The sequence below is a fragment of the Dasypus novemcinctus genome, chromosome 22 (genome assembly GCF_030445035.2).
Source record: "Dasypus novemcinctus isolate mDasNov1 chromosome 22, mDasNov1.1.hap2, whole genome shotgun sequence".
Taxonomy (NCBI): domain Eukaryota; kingdom Metazoa; phylum Chordata; class Mammalia; order Cingulata; family Dasypodidae; genus Dasypus; species Dasypus novemcinctus.
This window is the reverse complement of record NC_080694.1, coordinates 19,685,268-19,710,849: the sequence shown is the minus strand read 5'-3', so window position 1 is coordinate 19,710,849 and position 25,582 is coordinate 19,685,268. Positions and strand designations below refer to the sequence as shown.

At 42.3% G+C, this 25,582-nt stretch overlaps 1 long non-coding RNA gene across 4 annotated transcripts; it reads right to left on the bottom strand.

The window, feature by feature from the left end:
* Window positions 1-24,335, bottom strand: LOC131275199 (uncharacterized). Of its 4 annotated transcripts, none has more exons than XR_009182606.2 (6): window positions 24,136-24,335; window positions 6,856-6,997; window positions 4,769-4,906; window positions 4,402-4,469; window positions 3,307-3,420; window positions 1-308 (listed from the first exon to the last, which is right to left on the bottom strand). It is a non-coding gene; the product is annotated as an uncharacterized lncRNA (long non-coding RNA). The 4 variants fall into 4 exon arrangements; XR_009182609.2 differs by having other exon boundaries at window positions 4,791-4,906; XR_009182607.2 differs by lacking the exon at window positions 24,136-24,335 and adding an exon at window positions 22,479-22,536.
* Between the last annotated feature and the right edge of the window lie 1,247 nt (window positions 24,336-25,582).

The following is a 25,582-nucleotide window of genomic DNA, read 5'->3' as shown; positions in this document are numbered from 1 at the left end:
GACAGTTTTCAAAAGTTATGATCTTGTTGCCTGTGTGGATGTTCAGCAGCATCTTTGGTACTGTTGTGGAGGTGAAACAGATATCAGTAAAAGACAGGTTGGAGAGGAAGAAGTACATGGGTGTGTGGAGATGGGAGTCCAAGATGACAGCCAGGATGATGAGCAGGTTGCCAGTGAAGGTGACCAGGTACATGGACAGGAACATCCCAAAGAGGAGGGACTGCACCTCTGTATCTTCTGAGAGTCCCAGGAGGATGAATTTTAAAACATATGTTTGGTTTTCTGTTTCCATGTGGATGATAAATTTCCTGGAGGAGATATTCAAAACAATGCAATTTAGCCTCAAGCCGTAATCAGAAAAATATAATAAATGGTACTGTTTGTATTGTAATTACATTAAGTTAATATTTTTATGGATTTTATAGAGATCTAGTACCCTTTTCTGAAAATGTCAGGGAAAACATATGTTCCTGCTTCTCTTTGATAGTTGTGATGCCTAGAAACTCTTGGCCATAATGGAATACAGTTTGCTAAGGCAATAATTTCTATGATAAATTCTCTCAGACTTTATTTTAAGCAGCAAACATTATGACCAGTTTTCTTTGTACCCTGTGACAAAACAGAAAAGAAGAACAAAGTTGTAGGAACCATGTTATTTGGTTGTAACAGTTATTATAAAAACACAATAATTTAAAAAATTCCTTTTGGTGAAATGGACAAATGATCCCACACAAATGGGTTCCACTGATGTTTCAGAGAGGACTAGGGTAATTCAGTGTAGAAAGTACGATATTTTCAAGAAGTGGTGTTGGAACAGTAGTGAAGCAGGCTAGTAAGATAGGGAATAGATGGATCTGGAACCTGACAGAGGCCACATGGACATCAAAACCCCCTAATGATGGCTGCTGGAGGAATCTCACCCCTAGGATTCTGCTACCCAGAACAAAGACTCCTTCCTGAGAATATGGAAAAGCTCGGATGTTACCTGGGAACTTTATCATTGGGTCCTCACTAAAGAATTGATGGGCAGGGTAATCAATCCAAAGAGCAAACAACTGAAACCCCCTCCCCTGCCATTAGCAAAGTGGTGGAATAATTAGCAGTTTAAAAGCAAACCGTGAGGCTTGAGCTTGCTCTTGCCTAGCTTTTTGCCTAAGGTGTGTCTTGCCCTCTGCATGTCGCTTTCATCATTTTTCCTCTGCCATGTGGCCATGCACGTTACCCTAGGGATTTATAATCTATAATGGGAAATTGTAGCTTGTAAATTAGCCCTCTTCATCCCTTTTCAGCCCCTTCCTCACTACCTGGGACCCTGCTCTGTTATTTTCTCCCAATTGTCTTCCCTCCTTACCTGAATAAATTACTGGCCTAACTCACCTGGCGTGCTCTAGAAATTCACCTCTGCAGCATAGCCAAGAACTTAGAATCTGGTAACAACAGGATGCACTCATGCCAAACAAAAAAGGTACTTAACACTGATTGAATTCATTTCACAAAAATTAAATCAAAATGAATCATACCACTTCAAAGTAAAATGCATTGCAAAAGTGCTAGAGTGAAATGTGAAGAAAATCAAAGGACCCATAGGATGGAAATGAGTTTTTAGATATAGCAATGGAAGCATGTTTCATGAGAGATTAAAATTTATAAGTCAGTTTTTATTCAAATGTAAAATATCTGCTCTGTGAAAGACATTGATAAGGGGTTGTAAGAAAACATACAGATTTGGAAAAACACAAAACATCTGATAAATGATTTGTATACAAATGTAGAAATTAATATTAACACTACAAAATAAGAAAGCAAATGCTGAATTTAAAAATCTGCAAAAGGTATGAACAGAATCCTAACCTAGGAAGAAATTCAAAATAAAAGTACAAAACACAAAATATAAAAAGAAATTCAACTTCACTGGCACCTAGGTATTACTATGAATTGCCAACTAGCAATGCATCTAGCAAAGACCTTGACTAAAAAGGGGAAATATTCAGTGCAGATGAGATTTTATGACTAAGAGATTTCAAAGTGAGTTTGGAGGTCATTCCAGAGGTTATGCTTATGCTGGTCTCAGCAGAATCTCACTAACTGTTATAGTAAACAGTGCCTCATACAGCAGGGATCCTGATGGTTCTAGAGATATCTAGACACTACAAATAGTGCAGAGACTCTCAGGAATTTGGCACCCTGTCAGTAGGACTTACTTTTGAATTTATGTTCCCCAATATAAAAGAGTTAGACTCATTTGTAGATTCCCAACATGTGGCTCTTCTCTACATGTTATTTACATAAAGCCATGCATTGGCACTATCCTTGTTAAATACATGAGTCAGAGCCTTATATTTTTGGTCTGTTCATGTGCCAGTTGAACCTTTAATGTAAGCAGAGTTTCAACTCTTACTCTCCAGTTCATTGGACCTATGCAGCACAACAAATAAGGAGATGATAATGAACAACACCTATCCCAAGGAGCAAAGAATGTCTGCAACTCTAAGCAACAGTTCCACCCAAATACCCCAAGGGATCTAAGCCTGCTCTCAATTAGAAACAGTGGGCATCACCGTCACAAAATCCTCAAGATTGGGGAATCAACAATGGACTAAAGTAGACTTATTATTTTTCTATTATAGATTTATTATTCTAGCAATGGAAGAATGTTTATCATTGATATAAAGGCCACGGCCACCAGAGATTCTGAGAGGAGGGAGCAGGCAGAATAGGTGTAATATCAGGGCATTTTCAGGACATTGGGATTGTTCTGCATGACCTTACAATGATGGATACAGGCCGTATGTGTTTTGTCATTACCTAAAATTGTGCAGGAAAGGCTGTTAACTACAATATAAACTATAGTCCACGGTTAGTAGCATTGTTTCTTTATGTGTTCATCAATTGTAGCAAATGTACTATACTAATGAAAGATGTTACTATGGGAAAGAGTGGGAGGGAGAAGAGGTGGGGCATATGTGGCCCCTCTATATGTTATGTAATCTACATGTTATGTAACATTTATGTAATCTAAATCTACTTTAAAATTTTAAAAATTTAAATAAATAAATGAATAAATAAATAAAAGATTAAAATCTTTTAAAAATTAAACATCATTTGTCATTAGGGAATTGGAAGACTATGACCATAATGATATATGATCACATGCTTATTAGAAGAGATAAAAACTTAAAACTGCGAATACCAATTGCTGTTGAGTATGTGGAGCAATACATCTTTCATTCTCTGCTAGTGAGAATACAAAATGGTTCTGCCAGAAGACAGTTTAGCAGTTTCTTGTAAAACTAAACATTGTCTTACCATACAATCCAGCAGTTTTGTTTTTAGGTATACATATATGTGATATGAAAATTGGAGTCCACACAAAAGTCCACACATGAATGTTTACAGCAGCTATATTTGTAATCTCCAAATCTGAAAGCAAACAAAATGTTGGTCAACCACCACACCAGGGAACAGAGAGAGTCCACAATTGCAAGCAGAGTTCCATTCATCAGACATGAGGGATCTAAGGCCCCTCTCAATTTAGAGGTGGAGTGGTCATCACCATCCCAAGATCCTCAGGATAGAGGAATAAAATAAGAATTAGAGTGGATTCAATGGTATTCTACTATAGACTTATTGTGACTCTAGCAGTGGAAGAAATTGTGTCCCTGTTTAAGAGACAGTGACCATTGGAGTTGTTGAGTGCAGGGAGAGGGAAGAACAGGCTGTGATATGGTTGCTTTTTTGGGACTTGGAGTTGTCCTGAATGATATCACAGGAACAGATGCAGGATATTATATATCCTACCATAACACACTGGACGGACTGGGAGAGAGTGTAAACTATCATGTAAACTATAATCTAAGCTTCGTAGCAATGCTCCAAAATGTATTCATCAAATAAAAGGAATGTGCCAACTGATGAAAGAGGTTGTTAAAGTGTGAGGATTGGGTATTTGGGGAGTGGGGTATATGGGAACCTCATATTTTTTAATGTAAAATTTAGTGTGATCTATGTATCTTTAAAAAAGAAGACCATAAAAAATTTTGCTTAAAAAATCTTATAGCCCATTTATAAAAACATACAAGGAAAACCTTTACCTCTCAGTGAAAATACTCTAATAATGACTGAAGTAATGAATGCACACTTATGTCATTATGGCAAATACAACGAATTTTACGCATCAGAGGAATTGTATGCTTTATTAATATGTACCAATAAAGTTGATTTCTTTTCAAAAAAGAACTATTTTTAAAACCTCACCACAACTTATGATTATATTGACTCCATATTTGTGTTCATGTCATTTCTTCTTGGTGTACTTCTATCCTTTTTTCCTCCTGAAATTACTCTAAATCCTCCTTCAAGTCTTATTACAATTAAAATCTCCCTTGTGATGCCTTCACTAACCTCCACAGGATGAGTCTTTAATTTTTGATCCACTTCACCAGAATTCCAGAGCCACGTATATTGAATGACTAAAAGAAAAAAAAATAAATGAATGCAGTTAAACAGATGATTTCTAAAATTGTAGAGAAAGAAGAATGAGTGAAACAAGGAAACAATGCTTCTGAGAAAGGGAAGACCCACGAGTGAGAGATCAGAGGAGACAGATTGGAAAAAAATCTATCTTAGTTTATCTGCTATTTCCACTCAGGCTTTTTAATAAGACAGACTTTGTGTTTTAAGCTTTCTCTATAATCGTAATCTGTTGATTTCCTTAAAGCTTCTACCAATAAAAGGTGTCCATGGAGCCAAAAATATATTCCCCCAGTACCTGTGATGATTCTGTAACTCACTCTGAAGTTATCAAGGCAGGGTCTAAGTTCATCAATGCAGGTTCTTCCTTGAATGATGAAAGAAGTTGGAGGCTCTGCTCCCAAGAAGAGAAGTGAGATGGAATGAGTCATGAGATCTATAGAAGACAAATTATATTTCTTTGATATAGTGAAGGAGAAGCACATAGAGTATCTGAACAAGTAGGGATTCCATTCCCATGAAACACATTAATGAAGTATTCTTTTGTCTCAATACTCCCTGAGATAATTATTTCTCTGGAGATAAGAAAGGAAAGCACAATGCAAGTTTGTTCCAGTTTTGTCCCTTGTGACAGCTTTGGAGCTCCATGTTCATCTCTTATCCCTGTGGACACCTACCTTTCAGGAGGAGGTCACCCCTATCAAGCAGTGGGCTCGAGTATTGTCAGGTTTCCCATAGTGATTTTCCTCTTGCTATTTTTGTAGAAAGATTCTGAATACACTAAACTATCTTATTTCCAATTTTTCTCCTCTGGAGTTGGCTGTCATGAATGGAGACACCCACTCACAAGAGAATTTCCTCTTGTCTCACTGCTTCTCCTTTCTCCCCCATAATTAGCAATATCTGTTCAACACACACAACCATTCGGTTTCTCAGTCATTCAACAATATTTATTCAGCAATACTATATGGCAAATCCTAAAATACATTCTGGGAATGAAGAGAAGACAAAGGTACTGTGTTTCCTCACAAACTGTTCAAGTTTTAAAAAGCTAAAAAATGAGCACTCACACACTCTCTAGAAGCCTGCCCCTGGTGCACCTTGTGCCAGATGTCCACCATCCAATATCCTAAACCAGTAACCCTTCCGTATTATATTGTCTAAAGTGTTTTCTCAATATTATTCTTTCAACCACGTACCCACCAATCCCCCGTGTTCACCTTTTCCACCCCCAACATACCCACAATTCCATGGACCATCTGACCCAGGGTGTTATATTCATGGGTGTAGACCAATACAATGAGCAGGAATTGTACACCGATAATGGAGAGGACACATCAGTGTTGTCGAATAGAGAGGAGGGTGTCTCTCAAGAGCAAGGGTGCCTCCTAATGGGAAAGGACAGACCAGTGTGTCAAACCCTCAGCATTGTTGCAAGTATCTATGAATCTTGTCCTTCAAACAGTGAAGCTTGGTTGCCAATGTGGGCCCCAAGGAGAGGGAGAGAGAAAGATAGAATAGATGGAAGAGGGGGTAATTGGTGGTCAATGGAAGTGTTCTGTATGATCTTGCAATGATGGATACAGGCCATGATAAATTTCAACAAAAATTTATAAAAGTGTATGGTCTAACATGGTTGGTAGTTATGTTTTGATATTTGTACATGAGTTGTAGCAAATGTAACATTCACATGTAAAAACACCATTGGTGAGGAAAAGGGAGGATGTTGGGTACATGGGAGATACCTATATTCTGTGTACGACTTTACTGTGACCTTAAAATTTTGAAGACATAATGAAAAATAAAAAAGGTGAGACACTGAGGAAGAAATGGAAGAGATTGCCTTGCCACTATATATACAGGACAACACCTATTAGGTGAAGAAAGGCAAAACCTTAAAAAAAATTTATAAAAATTATCATTTTTTTCTTTTTTCTATTTTGTCTTAATTTTTAAAATTATACATTAGGGAAATGAGGTCCCCATATACCCCCCACTCCCCTCACCCCACTCCTCCCCCCATAACAACAATATCCTCCATCATCATGAGACATTCATTGCATTTGGTGAATGCATCTCTGAGCACTGCTGCACCTCATGGGCAATGGTCCACATCATAGACCACACTCTCCCACATTCCACCTAGTGGGCCATGGGAGGACATACAATGTCTGGTAACTGTCCCTGCAGCACCATCCAGGACAATTCCAAGTCCCAAAAATGCCCCCACATCTCATCTCCTCCCACTCCCTACCCCCAGCTGCCATCATGGCCACTTTCTCCACACCAATGCCACATTTTCTTTGATTACTAATCACAATAGTTCATGAATAGAATATCAGTAAGTACAATCTAATCCATACTCTATTCCGCCATCCTTTGTACCTTAGAATGATTGTGTCCACTGCACATCTATATCGAGAGGGCTTAGATTCCACATGGATGCTGGATGCAGTTCTCCTGCTTTCAGTTGTAGGCACTCTTGGCTCCCTGGTGTGGTGGTTGACCTTCTTCACCTCCATGTTACCTGAGTGGGGTAAGTCCAATAAACCAGAGTGTAGGGGTTGCAAGTCTGTTGAGGCTCAGGGCCTGGCTATCAGATGGTCAGTCCAGAGAGTCAGGTCCCCAGGTTATACACTAAAACCTAGCACCAACTACAGACTGGTAAAAGTAACAGGAGAGGCTTGTAGACAAAGATCACATCTGAGTCCAGCTCCATCAAACAGAAACACAAATTCCAAAGTAGGGCCAACTGACATGGCACTGAACTCCATCTGCCATTACCATAGAACCTACGGATCTCTGTAGCCCTCAGAAGAACCAACACCTGGGGTTGTATCTACTTTATCTGTCTCTGGGACTCTGCTGAGGAGTGCATAAGGGCAACCCCTCTGATAACCTCCTGGCTCTTTTTGGAGACTCACAGCCATATAAAGTCATTTGTCCTTTCCACTTCCCCCTTTTATTCATGTCAAAAGCATTTTTAACACCTGGTATTATATGTAGACTGAGATATTCTGTTGATCCGAGTTGACCCTTTTATTTAAGGTCATTTTCTTTTTACATCATTAGCTGGTACTTGGTAGTAATCCTTCGGTGCCAGGGAGGCTCATCCCCAGGAGTCATGTCTCACGCTGGGGGGAAGGCAACACATTTACATTCTGAGTTTGGCTTTGAGACTGGCCACATTTCAGCAACACAGAGGCTCTCAGAAGGTAACTCCTAGGCACCGTGGAGTTCTAGACCTTGTTCTTATTTCAGGTGCACAGGCTCACAAGCATAGTCATTAGTATCAAGGGCTTATTGTTGGACCTTCCTTCTTTTTTGGTCTTTGCTGTTGTACTTGGGGGATTGTTGCTGTTCCTTTAGGGACTGTGATAGGGCTCCCCTGGCTAGGAACTCAGCACTCCCTCAGTTGTTTTTAATTGTAACCACTATGAAAATATTCAAACATTTTTATGTACCCTGGATATATGCCCTGTAGAACTCCCTTCCAACCGTGTGTCCCCTGTCCATAACATCCCACACCAGTATTCCTCCCCTGCCATTGTTGAGCCTCTCTGTGATCCAAAACTTCTTCAGAAATGAAGCCCAATATATTGCCAGGTTCCATTAATAGTAAAATGGAATATAGTGATGAGTTTAAAGGTTAGATATAGAATACATGTTAATTTAGAAAAATTAAGGTAAAAATAAATTGGGGAATAAAAAAATTTAAAAATGCAAAAGCTTTTTTTTTAATTAAAATTATTTATTTTTACGAATTACATTAAAAAAATACGAGGTCCCAATCAACCCCACCGCCCCCACCCCCATTCTCCCCACAGCAACACTCTCTCCCATCATCGTGAAACATCCATTGCACCCAGTAAATACATCTCTGAACATCACTGCACCCCGTAGTCAATGGTCCACATCATAGCCCACACTCTCCCCCGCTCCATCCAGTTGGCCCTGGGGGGATCTACAATGTCCCGTAATTGTCCGTGAAGCACTATCCAGGACAACTCCACGTCCCGAAAACGCCTCCACATCTCATCTCTTCCTCCCATTCCCCAAACCCAGCTAAAGCTTTGTTTTTGATGCTTTGTCTTCCATCACTGCAATAAGTGTTGCCTTGTATGCAAATTGTCAAGGCAACTTCTTCTGTCTTTTTCTCGTGTCTATGTTTTTTTCTTTTTTTCCCTAATTATAAGCTTGTCTTCACAAAAGTTTGAGAGTACAGTAATTCATATATACAATATACAGTACTCCAACATATCCAACAGAGAACCCTTTTCCCTTCCACAGCAATAATTTTTTTTTACATGTTCATACTATATTTACTGAAACTGATGTACAGATACTAAAACAATAGCTTTCAAACAAGGTAACATTTCGGTTCACATTGTGGTTTATATTTTAGACTATACAATTTTCTAAATTTTTAGTTATCTTATGTTTTACTTTACAATTTACATTTTAGCCTATCAGCCCCTATACATTTTTGGTGTAATTTAACATGTCTTATACCCATCCTTGTGTAATCTAGTGGAACACTTCTATTGCCCACACAGTTACATTGATTCCATCTATTCAATATCTCTTTCCCCTCCCCTCAGGGTCCACAGTGACAGTCAACCTTCACTGCTTGAAGGACCATGTTCAGAAATACTTGCAATAGTGTGGAGGGCTTGACATGCTCAACTGCCCTAGTGCCCTGGGAACCACCATTTCTCTTGAGAGATACAATTCCCTCTATTTGAGGGCATCAGTCCCCCCAGGATGTGGGTATACCTTCTCTCTCATTATATGTGTCTCTATCCAATGATATAACCCACTATGGCAGAATGAGCACTCACACACTCCCCCAAAGCCTGTCCTGCATCAGATACTCCCCTTTAAGCATCTTAAAGAGGTAACCTTCCTTATTATATTTTGAAAAAGTTTTCTCAGCATTATACTCTCAACCAAAATAACTGACAATCTCCTATGTTCATGTGTTGTCCCACTCTCCCCCCAATTTCTTGGGCAATATTACCCATCCTCCCATCCCTAGCCTGCCTCAAGCACACAAAGCCCCACCCAAAGGTAACACTATGCCCCATTTTAACTCTTATTTTTACAAATACCTCCACCTTATCATAGATTTCACCCATGTAGGTGTCAGCTTACATCCTTCCTCTACCCCCCAATTTCCTTTAGGCCTATCATCCAGTCTCTAGCTCTCTGAGGCAGCTTGGTTTACTTATTTCATATCATTGAGGTCATGTAGTATTTGTCCTTCAATGCTTGGGTTGCTTCACTCAACATAAGATTCTCAAGATTCATCCATGTTATCACGTGTGTTTGTAGTGTATTTGTTCTTAAAGCTGAGTAGTATTCCATTGCATGTCTATACCACATTTTATTTATCCATTCATTTGTTGATGGGCATTTGAGTTGATTCCAACTTTTGGCAATAGTGAACAATGCTGCTATGAACATTGGTGTGCATATATCAGTTTGTGTCCTCATTTTCAGTTCTACTGGGTATATACCCAGCAGTGGAATTTCTGAGTCATATGGTAAAACTATAGCTAGTTTTTTGAGAAACCGCCAAACTGTCCTCCAGAATGGCTGGATCCTTCTGCATTTCCACCAGCAATGGCTGAGTGTTTCCATTTCTCCACATCCTCTCCCACACTTGTAGTCTTCTGTGTTTTTGATAGCTGCCAGTCTCATGGGAGTAAGATGGTATCTCACTGTAATTTTGATTTGCATTTCCCTAACATCTAGTGATTCTGAGTATTTTTCATGTGGTTTTTAGCCATTTGTATTTCTTATTTGGAGAAGTGTCTGTTTAAGTCTTGCCACTTTTTAAGATGGGTGGGTTGTCTTTTTATTTTTGAGATATAGGAGTTCTTTATATTTGAAGGATATTAGTCTCCTATCAGATATATGGTTACCAAATATTTTTTCCCATTGGGTAGGCTCTCTTTTCATTTTCTTGACAAAGTCCTTTGAGGTACAAAAGGCTTTAATTTTGAAGAAGTCTCATTTATCTATTTGTTCTTTTGCTGCTCGTGTTTTGGGTGTGAAGTTCATGAATACATTTCCTATTACAAGATCCTGTAGATGTTTCTCTACATTGCTTTCTAAGGTCCTTATGGTCTTGGCTCTTATATTTAGGTCTTTGATCCATCTTGAGTTGATTTTTGTATAAGGCATGAGTTGGTAATCCTCTTTCAGTGGGTTTGGTGGCCTTGTGAATATCATATGACTGTATCTATAAGGCTCTATATGAGAACATTCAAATTGGTTCCATTGATCAGTGTGTCTCTCCTTGTGCCAATACAATGATGTTTTTACTAGTGTGTTATGTTTTGGAGTCAGGTAGTATGATTCCTCCAATTTCATTTTTCTTTTTCAATATGTCTTTGGATATTCGTGGCCTCTTTACTTTCCAAATAAATTTCATAGCTAGTTTTTCTAGTTCACTAAAGAATGCTGTGTTGATGTTTATTGGGATTGCATTGAATGTGTAGATCAGTTTTGGTAGGATAGACATCATAATAATTAGCCTTCCTATCCATGAACAGGGAGTATTCTTCTATTTATTTAAGTCTTCTTTGATTTCCTTAAACAGTGTTGTGTAGTTTTCTGCATATAAATTTTTTTATATCTTTAGTTAAATTTATTCCTAGGTATTTGATTTTTTAATTTACGATTGTAAATGGTATTTTTTTTCTTGATTGCCTCCTCAGATTTTCCATTATTGGTGTACAGACATGCTACTGATTTTTGCGCATTGATCTTATAACCTGTAACGTTATTGAACTCTTTTTTATGTTCTAGAAGCTTTGTTGTAGACTTCTTTGGAATTTCTATGTATAGGATCAGATCATCTGCAAATAGTGAAATTTTGACTTCTTTCTTTCCAATTTGAATGCCTTTTATGTCTGGTTCTTGCCTCAATGCTCAGGCAAGTACTTCTAACAAAATATTAAATAGAAGGGGTAATAATGGGCATCCTTGTCTTGTTCCTCATCATGGAGGAAAGATTTTCAGATTCCAAAATTGTAAATCATGTTAACTGGGGGTTTTTCATATATATCTTTTATCATGTCCAGAAAGCTTCCCTCTACTCCAATCTTTTGCAGTGTTTTTATTAAGAAATAGTGCAGTATTTTGTGAAATGCTTTTTCTGCATCTATAGATATGATCATGTGATTTTTTCCTTCAATCTGTTTATGTGGTTTTTACATTAATGTATTTTCTTATGTTGAACCATCCTTGCATACCAGGAATGAATTCCACCTGGTCATGGTGTATAATTAATTTAATGTGCTGTTGAATATGATTAGTAAGTATTTTGTTGAGGATTTCCACATCTATGTTCATTAGAGAGATTGGTCTGTAATTTTCCTTTCCTGTGGTGTCTTTGTTTGGCTTTGGTATTAGGGTAATGTTGGCATCATAGTATGAGTTATGCAATGTTCTTTGGTTTCAATTTTTTGGAAGTTTCAGCAAGATTGGTGTTAGTTCTTTATGGAAAGTTTGGTAGAATTCACCTGTGAAATCATCTGGCCAAGGGCTATTCTTAGTTGGGAGGTTTTAAATGACTGATACTATAATTTACTTGTGACTGGTTTGTTGAGATTTTTTATTTCTTCTTTCATCAATGTAGGTTGCTTATGTGTTTCTTGGAATTTGTCTATTTTCTCTAAATTGTCCCTCTTGTTGGAATACAGTTTTTCAAAGTATCCTCTTACGATAGGCTTTTTTTCTGTGGGTCGGTGGTGATATCCCCTTTCTCATTTCTTACTTTCTGTATTTGCCTCTTTTCTCTTTTTTTCTTTGTTAGTCCAGCTAAGGGTTTGTCAATTTTATTGACAATTTTATTGTCAATCTTATTGAACTGGCTCTTGGTTTTGTTTATTTTTTTCAAGTGCTTTCTTATTTTTTTTTCATTTAGTTGTGCTCTTTGTTATTTCTTTCATCTTTCTTTGGGTTTAGTTTGTTGTTGTTTTTTAATAATTCCTCTGACTGTGCAGTTAGTTCTTCAATTTTAGTTTTCTTTTATCATGTGTTAATTTATGACTATAAATTGCCTTCTCAGTACTACTTTTGCTGCATCCCATAAGTGTTGATATGTGTGTTATCATTTTCATTTGTTTCAAGGCAGTTATTGATTTCTCTTTGAGATTTCCTCCTTGACCCACTGTTTTTCTAAAAGTGTGTTATTTAACTTCCATATCTTGTTGCCACATCTGGGTCTCTGACTATTGCAGATTTCCTGCTTCATTCCTCTGCAGTCAGAGAAATTATTTTGTATGATTTCAAACTTTCTGAATTCATTGAGACTTCCTCTGCAACCTAGCCTGTGGTCTGTCCTGGAGAATGATCCATGTGTGCTTGGGAAGAATGTATATTCTGCTTTATTTGGGTATAACGTTCTGTATATGTTTATTAGGTTCAGTTCCTCTAATATGTTGTTCAAAGTCTTTGTTTCTTTACTGATTCTCTTTGAGATGTTCTGTCCAAAGGTGATAGTGGCGTATTAGTCCCCCACTATAATTGTAGAGACATCTATTCCTTCCCTTAGTTTCTCCAGTGTTTGCCTCACATATTCGGAGGCACCCTTGTTAGAAGCATAAATGTTTATAACTGTTCTTTCTTTTTGAATGATTATCCCTTTCACTAATACGTAGTGTCCATATTTGTCTCTCATAATTTTTTTGCATTTAAAGTCTATTTTGTATGATATTAACATAGTTACTCCTGCCCTTTTTTTGGTTATTATTTGCCTATAAGATTGTTTTCCAGCCATTCACTTTCAACCTCCTTGAATCCCTGGGTCTAAGATGTTTTTCATGTAGACAACATATATATGCATCATACTTTCTTATCCAATCTTCCAGTCTGAGTCTCTTGACAGGTGAGTTTAATCCATTGACATTCAGTTTTATCACTTTCAAGGAATTATTTATATTAGCCATATTTTCTTTGGATTTGTGTTTGTTATATTTTGTTTGGTTTTTTACTTTTTTTGTCTTTTTAGCTGTTCTTACACTCTCCTCCAACTGTCTCTCCTGTGTTTTTCTTTCCTCCTATAGAACTCCCTTTAGTATTTCTTGAAGGGCAGGATTCTTGTTGGCATACTCTATTAATTTCTGTTTATCTGTGAATATTTGAACTTTCTACCATATTTTTTGTTAGTTTAGCTGTATAGAATATTCTTCTTAGGAATTTTTTTTTTTCTTTTAGTATCTTGACTTTGTCATACCACTTCCTTCTTGCCTCCTTGGTTTCAGATGAGAAATCAGCACTTAACCTTATGAAGTCTACTTTGTATGTGATGGTTCTCTTTTCTCTTGCTGCCTTTAAAATTTTCTCTTTGTCTTGAGCATTGGATAATTTGACAAGTATATGTCTTTGGGTAGGCCTGTTGGGATTTATGCTATTTAGGGTGCATTGTGCTTCCTGGATGTGGACGCTCATCTCCCTCAATAAGTTTGGGAAGTTTTCAGCCATTATTTCCTCCAACACCCCTTCTGTTCCCTTTTCCTTCTCTTCTTTTTCTGGGATGCCTATAATGCATGTCATACCACTGCCTTCTTGCCTCCATGGTTTCAGATGAGAAATCAGCACTCAATCTTATGAAGCCTCCTTTGTGTGTGTGGTTATTTTCTCTTGCTACTTTTAGAATTTTCTCTTTGTCTTGAGCATTGGATAATTTGACAGGTATATGCCTTTGGGTAGGCCTGTTGGGATTTATGCTATTTAGGGTGCATTGTGCTTCCTGGATGTGAACGTTCATCTCCTTCAATAGGTTTGGGAAGTTTTTATCCATTGTTTCCTCCAACACCCTTTCTGTTCCCTTTCCCTTCTCTTCTTTTTCTGGGATGCCTATAATGCCTATGTTTTCACATTTTGCATTGTCATTCTGGTCCCAAAGTCCCTGTTGAATTTTTTCCCTCTTTTTATCTATCAATTCTACTATCTGTTTGATTTCAGATGTACTGTCTTCCACATCATTAGTTCCTCTCCCTCATAAAATGTGCTGTTATTTGCTGAGAGTGTGTTTTTGATTTCTTGGATTGTGCTGTTACTCCCCATCAAATCTGTTGTCTTTTTTTTTTTTTTGCATGATTGCAATTTCTTCTGTATGCTCCCCAAGTCTTTTCTTCCTATTCTTATTTCTTCTTTCACCTCATTAAATTGGCCCCTATTAAATGTTTTGAGAGCTTTAATTACTTGTTAGATATTCTACTCTTCTTCCTATTTTTTAGTTTGTTCATTGGATTGGGTCATGTTTTCCTGATTATTGGTTTGTTTTGTAGTTTTTTTTTTTGCTCTCTGGTCATCATTTTATCTTGCTAGTTTGATTAACTTCTTTGTCTAGTCTCAGGGATAATTAGTTGTTGTTCTTGCATACATGTTAAGTCTTCTCTTTGCCATTTTGTACTTCTTATTCTATTTCCTTGCTGTTGGCTCAGTTCACTTGAAGGAAAATATTAGGGCAATTGAAAGCAAAACAAGTAAGAAAAGAAAAAAGTAGAATAGTAGTATTGATAGTAAATGTTAGCAGAAGAACCTTGTAAGATCTAGGAGAATGGGTATTAGACTCATGTAAGCTGTGTAGAGTTAGAACAGTAAGAAAAATGGAGTATGTATAATGAGACAGTAAACTGAATATGGTGAGGAATATAGTATGAATTAAAAGAGCAGTGTGGTCAGGAAAGTGGGAAAGAGAAAGGAAAGGACAATAATATAGAGAGTGAATAAAAGACAAAACAGCAGAAAGATATTAGAAATAAAAATTGAGGGCTAAATTAAGAGCAGTGGAATGTAAGAGAAACACTAAATGATGGAGGATAAAAAGATGTAGAGGAAAGGGGTTAGCATTGGAGGCCAAAGTCAGTACACACAGAAAAGAGGAAATCGAGGATGAGGAAACACAGCAAATGTGAATCAATTCCTGCCATACCTAATATAAAAAAAGAAGAGAAAGGGAAAAAAGGGGGTGAAGGGGGAAAATGGGGGGTAGAAATGCAAGCAAGAAAAACAGGAAGATGAAGAAGAAGAAGAGGAGGAGGAGGAAGGGGAGGAGGAGGAAAGGGCTGTGGGGGTATAAAGAGGAAGGAAAAAACGAGAAAATAAACCAATAAAAAAGACCAAAGTTTCAAGCAAGGAATCCTTTTTGCATTTAAATAAAATGCTTAGGATTCTGACCTTCCCCCTTTCTCCCTTTCTCACTTCCCTCCGAGGGCAGCAGTGAAGCTGTTTGAGGTGTCCAGTAGGAGATTCAAGTGGGCCTTGGTTAAACAAATCACCAGAGAAAAAAAAATGTCTTAATTTCCAAAGACAGAGTGCCCACACCTCACCAGGAAACCCAAATATGCTAATGGAAGTTTTCAAAACACATCTTACAGTCCATCTCCCTTAGGTGTGCTACAGGAGGGCTAGTTGATTTTCTGACTCAACCTTCTCCCAGACCAAGTTTTCTATCCCAGCACTTTTAGGTAAATTGGGCTTTCTAAGCAGATTCACCTCTTCTTTCTTCCCCAGCTTTCCCCAAGCCAGCTGGTATGCTCCTCCAAGCTCAAAAAAAAAAAAAAAATGGGGGGCACGGGACCTGAAAATTGAACCCGCACTCACTTGGCCCCTCTGCACCTTCCAACAAACCCTCCAAGTCACAGAGTCAGTCCAAAACTGAAGGGCTAGTGTATTCCCTTACCACAGGGAGTGCTGGATTTGGGAGTGGGAAGTCTGGGATATTGCAGACTTGGGGTATGTGGGTCTGTGGAACGTCAGCTGTGGTGGCTTAGGGGTCATGGATCTGGGGACCATGCTTCTGGGGAACACAGGGCTTGGGAATGCCACCACACTACTGACAGTTCAGGGAACGCCTTAGGGGGAAGAGTCCCACCTCTCCACTTCTGACATCAGTGCTAGAAACCTACAATTCTACCTTTAGCAAGCATGATTTCTATTGCAGTCTCTCCAAATCGATGTCCAAACACCTCCTGCCTTGCAAGTCCCCAAAACAACCCACTGCAGCAAGATTCCAACCCTACTCAGCCGGTCTTTTGCAGGAGCAATTATGAAGTACATTCACTCAGATGCCATCTTGCCCCACCCATCACCTATCATCTTTTAATATCTCCATTTGTTCCTCCCAGCTTGTCCTTAAAGGGAGAGTACATCTGCCTCATTATCTAATAAAAGATGAAGAAATGCACATGCTAGTTGTTCTTTAATCCTCCCCTGGTTAGCCATGTATATCAATCTGACTGCTTAGATCCTCCCAACAGTGAACTCAGACACTTGGTCTTACTGGATTTGGGGAGTATCAGGTCTAGAACCTAATGCCAGGTTGCCTAAGTTTGTTTTTGCATTACTTTTTTCCTCTGGGTGGTAACACTAGGAAGCATTTCTACCAACAGCAAAGCACAAGACAGAAAGTACAGTGAAGAGAATGCAGCACATATACAGAGTATGATGGAAATCCCAGGAACCCCCAAGCTCACTGACTCCAGGAACTCAGACTGGATGAAAGCAGCTTCAATTGAGCCTCTACAAACCCTTCACACACCTTCCATCCTGTGCAAGACACCTGGTTATTCTGGGAGAGGTTTGAGGATAAGTCAGCCTGGTTGTTGTCCACAGCCACACTGCTAAGGCCAACAAGGCAATCCTTAATATTGTCTTAAAGTTCTTGAGAATTCCAGGGGTGCCATACTAAAGAACTTGTCAAACAGCTGCTGGAAATCCTGGTGTGCCTGTGCTCCAAGTCACTTTACAGGATGGGAAGGACAGAAAACCTCCCAGCATGGGCTCAGGGCTCCTGCTCCCACACCACGACTGGCCAGAACAAGCCCACCACACCTGAGCTTCCTCCCACTGTGGCCCTCAAGCTTGTCCACTTCTGGTGTGGGCACAGGGTGCCCTGGTCCACTGTGACCTTCACTTCTGTGGAAAGCATCACCTCCAGTATGGCTCCTACACTCCTAGGTTAACAAGAAGCCCAAACCATGGCCAGTGATAAAGTTTTCAGGGTTTGGTACTGTGAAAATTGGATAGCTCTTTGGGTTAAAAATAAACTTGTATCTTCCCACTTCATTGTAGACAAAAGAAAATTCTGGATGGGTTTTAAAAGGTAAGTGAAAAAACAGCTCTAAGGGCTTTCTAATCATCAAAGCAATGGGGAGAAATCACAAAGAAAATAACAACCACTTTGACTATATGTATTAGTCAACAAAAGGGGTACTGACGCAAAGTAGCAGAAATATGTTGGCATTGACAAAGGGGGTTTATTTTGGGTAGAAGCTTACAGTCACAAGGCCATAAAGTGTAAGTTACTTTCCTCACCAAAGTCTGTTGCCACATGTTGGAGCAAGAACGCTGCTGGTCTCTGTGAGGATTCAGCCTTCTTCAGACTCCATGGTCCCAGCTTCTTCTGGTCTTAGCTGTAGGCTGGCATAAAGCTTGTCTCTCTGTCTGGGGCTTGTTTCTTTATGGGCTTGGCTGCTCTGGTGTCTCCACAAGGTCAGCTGTAGACCATCAGGTTCTCTCCCCAGGCCTCTGCCAGGTCTATGGAGCCATCTCTATTCCTCTGTGTTCTTCTCCTGTGTGTTTACTTCCCCAGGTTCCAGCATCAAAACTCTAACTATTTCTTTGCCATGTCTTTTTCTCAGTGAGTACCTGCCCACCAAGGGAGTGAAGACTCAATGTCCTACTGATATGGGCCATTTGAACCCCTGATCATAATTTAATAAAGTAAAAGTGAAACCTCTGAAGTTAATATAATCTATTATGCCCACAGGAAGAGACCAGTTTACAAACATAATCCAATATCTATGTTTGGAATTCATAAACAATATCAATGGCTACACTATATAAAAATTAAAGATATTTGAATTAAATCAAATAAAATCCAACACTTTAAAATATATAATACACCATGGAGAGATCACATTAACTTTAACATACATAACATAGGATGTTGATTGGCCAAGAGTCACCTCTTGCTGGCAGTGTTATGTCCTCTTGAAGGAAACTTTGTAGGTAAGCCCCTAGACCAGAAGGCCCTTCAGGAACCCAAGGAAGCCCAAACACCCCACCCACTCTCCTGGGATGATGGAAGGTCAATTCTCCAAAGGAGGAACTTGGTCTCCTGTCAGGGAAAGTTCTGGAATCCAGACCCTCCCCTCTGAGGTTCAGAGTTACTGCCCAGCCCACTTGAGGCCAGCTGGCAAGAAAGAAAGATAACATGCTCCCCATCACTCACACCACCTCCATATGCCCAGTAAATTAAGGACTTTCAAGGAAGCTGGGCTCCTGGTCATTCTGTGGCTTAAGTTCCTCCTGACCAGCCCACCAGTGAAACACATGTGTGGCTGGAGAAGAGCCACAGGGTCCAACACATAGACCAGGCCTCCAGACACCTGGTGGAGAGGTGGGAGGCACCTTCCTCTCTCACACCTGAAAGCCTGGTGCCAAAGGGGATAGGGCAGCAGGTCAGCCAGCAGAGGGCAGCGCTAACAGCAGGGGAACAGGGAAAGGGAAGAGCCTCATGGAAAAGGCCCACTTGTGCTTTCCTCTGACCCTTGTGAACTGAGTAAGTCCCTAAGGATCTTATTCTGAGAGGAAGATCCTAAAGGGTAGGAATGAACTCAAGAACAGAACATGCAATCACCCTACACTGAATGTGAGAGCAAATGGCACTTTATTTTGTTCCCTAAGTTGGAGAAAACCAGCATAATAGAGTTTGATACGCAACATGACAGAAAAATGCCCATTTCTTCTCCTTCTAATCAGTCCTAAAACTCTCTTTAAAGTAAGGATGAGTAAGCAGCAATGCCTGCCTCCCAAGCCTATCATAGCTCAGAATAATCTTCCTTAGCAATGTTGGTGGATGTTATCAGAATCTTAGACAGCTTTTCTTTGTGGGGATTTCATATACTCAGAACTTTTGCAGAACAAAATGAATTTTTCAATCACAGAAAAATAAAGAAAATAATTATTCATCACCAGCCAGCCTAGGTTAGTAACATGGCTATCCATTTCCAACAACTAATCAAACTGAATAATCTGCTTTTCCTTGATTTGTTTCATCAATTTTTCTTCTTTCTTCTTTTTTTTCTTTCACTACTTTATGGATTGAAGCAGAATGTCATTAATAAAACTGATCCAGATTTAGATGCTACCACACAATGGAGCTTCTGGGTTTATTGGTATTTCATTATTACCATTCTCAAGAGATTTCTTGTTTCACACAGGGTGTTGCTTTTAAAACACAAAGCAAAACAAACCCTATTTACCTTTCTCTCTGGATGTTCATTTGGCTCTTTTGTGTTTTGAGTATTGTTGAAATTCAGTGTTTCCTGATACTGGTTTGGCCCTTGCTGTCTACCATCAGTTTTCCCTCAGGAAACAGCTGAGGTGTGAACAAAGTGGAGGGCGACACAGAAGGAGGGTTGCTGAGGTCGGTGGGGCTGGGGGTAGGAAGGAGAGGTGACAGCAGAGGAGATCTTCCTCCTGCAGGTAGAGCTGCTGGCTGAGAAAGGGCACTTGGTAGGAGAAGCAAGGGTTTCCCAGCAGTGGAAAGTGGAGCCAGAGACCCAACCCCAGAGGGCTCTTCAGGATCAGCTGAGTAGTAGAGGGCACCAATAGTCAATTCTCCTCCACTCCTGGCTACCCACAGAAGTAACCATCCCTGCTCCTCTGTTAAGTGCTTGCATGTGACCAAGGAGCCATGTGCGACTCTTCAGGCAGAAGCACGTAAGCACCCATGGCCAGCAGCTCCAGAGACTTCACACTGAAAAGACAACAGCCTGAGTGGTGGCCCTCCCTCCAGCTGGGCTCCTGAGACTGGACTGAGAAGAGCCTACCTGCCACATAAACACACAGACAGACAGACAGACAGACAGACACACACACACCCCTTGGCATGGGAAGTCTATCTTTACTTTTAGCCACTGTCTCAGTTTGTCAGGGCTGGTCTAACAATGCCCCAGAACCACTCATTTAAGCCCCCAGGTTGAAGGTTCTAGCATGTGCATCTCTGACAATGACCAGATCAGGAAGGAAAGGCTTGGCCCTGTGGATGCAATCCTTAGCAAAGGGCACTGACCATCACTAGCCAAAACTAATTAGTCTATGGGGTGCAGCAGTGCTCCAAAATGTATTCACCAAACACAATGAATGTGCCACACTAATGAAAGAGGTCGTTGATGTGGGAGGTGTGGAGTGAGGGGGGTGGGGATATATGGGAACCTCGTATATTTTTTGAATGTAACATTTTTTGTGATCTATGTATCTTCAAAAAATATAACTAAAAAATGATTGGGGTGGGTGGTGGGGAGTGGGGTATATGGGAACCTCTTATGTTTTTTAATGTAATGTTTTGTGTGATCTATTAACTTTAAAAAAAGATAATTAAAAAATTAAAAAATTAAAACAAAACAGTAATTAGAGCTCCACTGACCCAGGGCTTATTGTGAGCCACTGTATGCATGCTAATTACATTCATTCTCATAAGTGGTCCATTAGGTCAGTTCTGTTTGATCTGTCCTAGAATGCCAAAGTGAGACAGAGAGGCTGTGACTTGTGAAGGCTCCACCGCTAGTCACCATAGAGCTGATACTTCCACTTGGGGCTCCTCACCCAGGGCTGCTAACCAACACACTGACTACTGTTAACCGTGCTCCAAGGAAATTGACTTAGGAAGTAATTTGATCAGCTTTGGTAGGGCCTGAAATAACTTGCAGTGAATTTTGGGGCAGTTTGGTCCTTCAGCAAACCTGTAGTACAGAATTCACCCTCTTTATGACCAATGATCCCAAGGTCAGAGGAACTGCTCCTGGAGCCCTGGAGCTGATCAGATACCATAATCCCAATATTATGGTGTGAACATTGGTTCAAATAGACTTTGAAATGCCTTTTGCTGTTCTTGTTGCTTTTAAGGCTCTTTTCTTTAGATTTTAATTCATATTTATTTCGGTTGCATCATTTCCTTTTGGCATGTACAAAGCTCCAGGACTTGAATTTGCCTGTAACCTCAGCTAATCAAAACTGCCCTGAAATGCTTTAAATACAAAATCCCATTTGAATGAAAGTATTCTAAAGACAATTCCCATATTCTAGGGGGCAGTAAAGCATTAGAGCAGGAGTCAGCGACTTTGTCTGTGGAGGGCCAGGTGGGAACTCTCCTGGCCCTGAGGGCTCTGTCACTATCACTCAACCCCAACATCCTAGACAGAGATGATAGAGAAATGAATGGGTGTGGCTGTGTTCTAATAAAACTTTGTCAAAACAGACAGGGGCCAGGTCTTAGTTTGCCAACCCTGTCATATAGAAAGGCATGCTTATGTCTCATTCCTGATTTCCCTCCAAGGGGCAGAGCCCAGGTCACTTCCTACCTCGAGTCCCCTCTCCAGCCCTTGTTCAGTCAGCGCTGGAAGGTGGGGCCACTTATCAGACTGCCAAATTCAGGAAGGAGACACTGAGTCTTCAGGCTCACTCTGCCCTTCTCCCTCTTGGGCATGGCCCACAGGGTGCAGGGGTTCTGCTCTGCTTTTCCACCCCATTTGGGCTTCAGAAGCCACAAGCCCCACTGTGCAGTCCTCAGTGGTACCTTCCATCAGTGGCACCCCATCGAGAAGCAGTCTACAGTCCACCTTAGGGTGCTGTGGAAAGGGACTCCTCAAAGGTACAAACAAAATGGTGTAGCATGAACTCTCTTTGTTATTCTGAAAATCCAGATGAATTTTATATTCTCTCAATAAAGAAGCATTGAACAACTTCACACACAAAGAGTCCTGGCTTTTTTACTATTATCTCACGATGGCCATCAAGTCACTGGTAGTATCATAGGTACCGTAGACTCAAAATGTAAACCCCACTTAATAAGTGAAACTATTTACATTTGTTCAAAAGCTATTGCTCACAGGAAGAAAACAGATGAGGTGTGTGTTGGGAGAAGGTCGGGATCCCTTCTGTTTCACCCCCCTCCTGTTTTAATGGCCAGCAGAGACAGGTACCTTGTCAGATGGCCCCGGAAGTCCCCTTCCTCCATCCAGTCCTTCCACACACTAGAAGCCAGGCAAAGGGGTACCTCAGATTCAAGAGACATCCCGGGGGGCAGGCTGAGGGCCATGGTTGCTTCAACTGGAAACTACACTTCTGTGTGTGAAGTGAAGCTCATGAGACTCAAGAGGCCTCCCACCAGTACTCCAGCGAGAGTTGACCAGAACTGGGGACTTATTTGGGCACCACTAATTGTGGGTGGCTAGGAAAAGAGGAAGGAGGCATTTTGTGGGATTATTTTATACACCATTAACTTCCTTTCCAAGGGAATCTGTGTTCCACGTTATGGGTTGAGCTGTGTACCCCAAAAAGATACCTTGAAGTCCTAATCCTGGGTACCTGGGAACACGAACTTTTTGCAAAAGCGTTATTGCAAGCAGAATCATTTAAATTGAATGAGGCTGACTGCAGTGGGTGGACCCTTAGTCCAGGATGGCTGGTGTCTTTAGAAGGGGGGTGTGGGCACAGACAGAAGAGGGGGGTGCCATGGGAAGAGAGACAGAGCAGGCCATAAGGTGCCTGAAGAGACAATGAAAACCCAAGGCTTGCTGGCTAAGGAAGAGGCGCCCCAGAGGCCAGGATTGACCCACCAGCAGGGCCCACGCATTTGCGGCTTCAGCCTGCAGGGCTGAGAGAGCGGTTCCTGGTGTTTTTAGCCACCTAGTTCATGGCACTTGTGACAGCAGCCTGAGAAAAGTGAGGTGTCCTTCTTCTGGCAGCCCTATCCCTCCAGGAGGGCTGAGGGATAGCCCAGGTGCCCAGCTGTCCGCAAGGCTGAGGGTCCCCAACCAAGGCTTTTATCTAATCAGATGCCCTGAGGAACGCCCTGGGGACGGACAGAAACCATGTTGAAAAGAAAGGAATGGGTGACCTGGACAACTGTGAACACCCTTCTCTTCCTTCCTTCCGCCCTCTCTTGGGGGCTTCGGCTGCTCAGACCCTCGCGCTCTTCCCACCAATCACATCTTCCCAGAGGGGCCGGCCCAGACGATGCAGACCTATTCCTGGTTCTCCCTGGTGAGAAGGAAGGCAGCCTGAAGGTTCCCGGGGCCCAGGAACGTCCACCTGTCTGCTTATTCACTGCCCCGGGAACCACCGCACATACTGCTCAGGGGGCTGCACCCTGCACACTGGATAGCCTCGGGGCGCCCTTTCTAGATTGTCCGCGGCCGCGAGGCCCCTCCGGCTCCAGCGGGGACGGGTGCATCTGTGTCTCTCAGTACTAGAAGCTCTGCTCTTTCGGGGTCCAGGTGACCGTCCCACAGAACCCGGAGAGCAGCCTCTGCCCTCTGCCCCCTCCAGCCCCGTGCGCTCCCTGGAGTCTTCCTCCCTGGTGAGCACTCCCCCCCCCCCCCCCCCCCCCCCCGCCACTCGACCTTCCCAGTAGCCCTTTCCCACTATGATGTCCTGCTCCCACCCCCACAGAAGCATCCCCCACCCGGGCCCACCCCCACGCCCTCCTTGGCCCCCAGACCCCTTCCACGCGGTACCGCTGGGTCTCCAGTCCCCGCTCCGGGTGGCACAGCCCCGCCCCAGCCCCTCCCTGGCAGGGGACCCCTGCCCCCAGCCCCGCCTCACCCCCGCCGCGCGGTGCCGCCCGTCCCGCCTCACCCGGGCCTGGCGGGAGAAGTAGCTGCGCTCCTTGGGGTCCAGGCGCCGTGGCGGGACGTAGCTGAAGGCGGACAGCGCCGAGATGGGCGGCGGCCGGGGCTTGCCCCGCAGCGTGGCGGAGGCCATCTCCTCGTCCCCCAGGCCGCCCGCGTCCACCTTCTCCTACGAGGCCATGTCGGTCCCACCCGGCCGGGGACCCTGCCCGAGTCCGCCTCCTGGTTGCCCGGCGCCCGCGTTAGGCAGTTGCCGGGGAACCGCGGCCTCGCGTCACAAAGCAGGGCGGGGGCACAGGGCTGGGGCGCAGGGCCAGGGGCGCAGGGCGGAGGGCGCAGCCTGGCTGGGGATGGGACCGTGCCCTCCCGTCTCCTTGCGGGTCCCTGGAGCGCCCACTTGGGACGGGAGGAGCCGCGTCCGCTGGACTGGGGGCCTGCGCCGGATTGCCCTTGCCCTTGCCCTTGTGCTCGCGGAGGGATCCAAGCGGGCTGTCTGGGAGAAGTACAGGCCACCCCAGCGCAGCATCTGAAACCCTCCAGGAGCCGCGGAACAGTAGTGGAAGACTCGGGTGGAATACGTTGCCATCGTAAATTAACTCAGTGTGTCCGCAGCAGCATCGTGTCAACGTGCAACGAGTCGATTTTCAGCGCCTCGGTCACCACGAGGGGCCACCGCTCAGGGTACTGGCAGGTGCGAGTGTGCAGCGGCACGAATCGAATCCAGCCAAGTGGTATCTGGGAAAACTGAGCTGTTCCGCAGCGCTCTGCTGTTTCTTGATGCAAATGCTGGTTCAAGAGGTGCCTTCCTTTTGTCGAAAATCCACTTAATTCTAAAGCCTGGGATGTGTGTGTGTATCAGTAAAAAGGAGAAGGAGAACTAAACAGGCCTTGGGAATACTTTAACCAGGGCGGCTCTAGGAAGGCTGGCTTGAAACATAAATGATAATGAGGAGCCAGACTTGTGAAATCTGGGGAACAGTTGGTCATTCCAGGCAGAGGGAAGAGCATCTGTGGTGACCCTGAGGCCGAGCCCATTGATGTGCAGGTGGCAGAACGGGAGGACAAGGGTGGTGCAACTTTCAGAAGGGGTAGGCAGCAGGGAGTGCAGGTGGACAGGCAGGCAGGGGAGGGGTTGCTCTCAGGCCGGGACCAATGAGCACCCCTCTCAGGGGGCTTCTTGCCTGCAGGTCCTTGATTCAGGCAGAGGTTTTAGAGATTTTTCAGTACCATGTCCTTGATGTTAATTAACAAAAACAATAACCACACGTTTACAGTGGCACCCCTAGAAGTAGAGCACCCTAGAAGTATGACACCCCTAGAAGTACAGCACACACCTAGCAGTAGGGAACCCTAGAATTATGGCATTCCTAGAAGTATGACCCCGCAAGCCAGTCTGTGCTCCTCCTACACCTCCTTACACAGGGACACAACCATTCTAAGGCCCACAGGACTGA